Genomic DNA, 3,035 nt, shown 5'->3' with positions numbered 1-3,035 from the left:
ATTTGTACACCCTGTGACTATACAAATCACATGTAAATAGAAATGTTGGTGTTATTTTGTCACTTATTGGGAGCAGTAGCTAGAACCAGTTACCTGCAGGATCTGTGCTAGGCTAAGCTAATGCTGGGGGAGTCAGACAGAGTTACAGTACTTACGGAGATGAGAAGGGTATGTATCAACTTGTCTAACTTTGGGGGATACAGTTAATAAGCTAAAGTCCCAGTAAGTCGGCGTGTTCCTTTTAACATCCAGCAGATAGAACGGAACAGTATCATTCATTTGGAGTCGTGTTTCTGGCCTCTTGAAGAATATAAGTCTAACATTCACTCTCCTTTTAGCTCTGTTTATGGTCTCCACCAACTCCTGAGGGAAATGTCTGGCTCTTTGGTTGTTAAATGCTCCACTATGTTCACCAGCTGGTTACTAACTTTGGTCACCTGCAGTTTGGTGCTGGGCAGAGGGTCTTTTATGCTGGTCAGTGTGAACCACAACAGTAAAGTTACACTGCTTTTTGAGTTTGTAAAAGTTGAAAAAGTAGAAGCAAACCGCTTAATCCTTCACAATAAAATGGGAGTGTTGTACATAAAGCAGTCGGTCTCTAGTTTGAGTCATGCTTTAATATCTGTGTTGATTCCAGAGTTAAAATTAGGATTTAGGAAAATGGGATGTCTTATTTCAAAATCCATTTCACACAGGACTTATGATTTATGGGGTTAGGGCTAGATTTATGGTTTATCCCTCTTACTGATTTTCCTGGATTATTTAATGCACGCAATGTGTTTTGCTTTGTTGTGCTAAACAGAATGCAACTTTCCCACAGGGACCCACTTCAGGTCAAATGAGGGATTTAGACATCGGTGTCTCATTTTTATGAACATGTGAAACGGTTTACAAGTTTTCTCCAGGTGCATTTGCTTGTCTGTCTCAGGTTTAGATGGAAAATACCAACGAGCAAGAAGAGAAAAAGATGCTCATTTGAGTTGTGGAGCCAGCTATGACCAAAGTGTTGCTCTCTGGAGACGGTATGGTTTTGTGATTTGGTCTCATTGTTGCATTGTTCCTGCTCTCTCTACAGGTTGTGAGGAGTTGAAAGATTTGGATCATTTGGATTTAACTGAAGAATTTGCCTCTGCGTCCACACAAGAGGTTGGTGTTGTGGTTTTTGTTTGAGGTGTATTTGCCCATCATTTAATTTCATTTAATTTCAATGACTTGTGACTCCAGTGTAGAGCTTTTTCCTGATGTAAGACCCTTTGGAGTTGTACATACTAACAAAACAAACAGAAGCATGGTTTCCTCCTTTTCTTGTTATATTATTGGGGTTCCCGGCCACCTGTCTGTTACTCTGGGAAATACACTTTGTTCCCATGGCCCCTATTGTTCTGGGCGGGTGTTATCTAACATCACTGCTTTAAAGTCAGCTTCTTGCTGTGAGCAATTGCTTATTACATCAACACAAAGTCATCTAAAGTTGAAGAGTTTTGGTTATTTCACGATGGGTTTCTTTATTTGTGGTTTTCTCTGCTGTCCTTTCACTTTTTGTTTTTAGTTGTGGAGTTTTTTTTGCTTTTGCTGCCAGGCCACTATCAATCAAACCTGATCAACCCACATCCGTACAGTCCTGATGATTAGCTGAGTTTTTGATGTATTTTTCTGAACTTTAACTTTGGTTGTTCCTTAATATTAAACGTTGAGAACGAAGAGAATTACTGAGGTTTCAAAATCAGTATCGGAATCAACTTTAATGGCGTAGAGTCATATTTCTTTCTTAGAGTAATTTATTTGGATACATTCTAAGGGGATATGGAGGCAAAATTAGTAAAAATAAGTTCAGCGCAAAGTCTGAAAAAAAAAGAGGCAATTTTCTATTCTAGTCTACACTCAGTTGCCAGTTTATTACACCTAGCTAAAATTATGCAGTCTAATACCATCTACCTCCCTTTACCTCCCTAATAATCAAGCAATGAATCATGCCTTCACAAATGTTTTAATAAAATAAACAGTTTTTGGGAGGTTTTTGTTTAATTTTGGGCTGTTTCAGAGGCTTTAATATACAGTGCTGTTGAATTGAGTTTCTAATAAACTGGTAACTGATATATATATATATATATATATATATATATATGTATACTTTCACTACCTTGTGAATCATCTTGAGACTCCTGTTTTAAATGATGTGTACTGCTGTGACTGTGACCTTTAGTTAACGGAAGGGGAAACAGATTTTTTCCAACAGCTTCAAGTTCGTGCTGTATTTTCATTGTCTGCCATGCTGACTCCTTGAAATCTGTCCGGTATATTTATCTGGATGAAGAAGGAAGTTGGGGGTGTTGCGGGGGTGATAGTGTTTTTCCAATATGGAGGAAAACAACAGGGTGAGAGATAATGAGCAGGGACCACCTGTGAAGGCCATTTCAAAGTGGAAAGCCCCGCACTAAGATAATAAACTGAATTATCATTTGTCACTTTGCTCCTGAACTAGGGAGACGTCAGGTCAGCTGTCCACTTCCTGTTAACTCACACATGTTTTTGACTATATCTCTTGTGTCTTCACTCTGTATTGGACACATCAATGGGAACAGGCTGCCACTGAGTTTTTTATCTTTTGAATTGAGTTCAAACACAGTCTTATTTCCTATCAGGAAGCTTGATAAGGAAAAACTCCTGTTATTGTTTCTAAACTAGTGCAGCGTCTGTTGAAATTGTGTCTGTTTGGAACGGGCCGATTGCTTGGCCTGTGGTATTGCTGCTTGTAGAATTCATCAAAACCAAATTGTAGCCCCCAAAATTAGAGAGAGAGAGAGAGAGAGAAACAACATGTCGTATGATTGTTAACGAATTTAACATTTCAGCAGAGGTGTTCATTTCCACACAGGTCTAGTGGCCTGACAGTTAACGGTTGAAGTAGGGGGGTTTGGCGACAGTAATGCAATTAGTTAGCTGTAGACTTTATTAACCCGACCCAGGGTGAGTCTGATGAAAAGTGCTGTGTCTGCCCGGTTTAGCTCTGAGATTTTCTCACATTGCACAGCGCT

The 3,035-nt window shown here is 39.2% G+C and overlaps 1 protein-coding gene across 3 annotated transcripts in view; it reads left to right on the top strand.

The window, feature by feature from the left end:
- The window catches only part of lhfpl2a (LHFPL tetraspan subfamily member 2a), a 41,996-nt gene that overhangs the window by 16,687 nt on the left and 22,274 nt on the right, over positions 1-3,035 (top strand). For 2 of the 3 annotated variants that reach the window (XM_032539798.1, XM_032539797.1), the window contains exon 2: positions 1,076-1,146. The exons of the other annotated variant lie outside the window; for it this stretch is intronic. The gene's annotated coding sequence lies outside the window, so the exon portion shown is untranslated. The remainder of the gene's footprint in view (positions 1-1,075; positions 1,147-3,035) is intronic. 3 annotated transcript variants of the gene reach the window in all.

The sequence above is a fragment of the Etheostoma spectabile genome, chromosome 16 (assembly GCF_008692095.1).
Source record: "Etheostoma spectabile isolate EspeVRDwgs_2016 chromosome 16, UIUC_Espe_1.0, whole genome shotgun sequence".
Lineage (NCBI taxonomy): Eukaryota > Metazoa > Chordata > Actinopteri > Perciformes > Percidae > Etheostoma > Etheostoma spectabile.
This window is presented reverse-complemented; position numbering and strand designations above follow the sequence as displayed.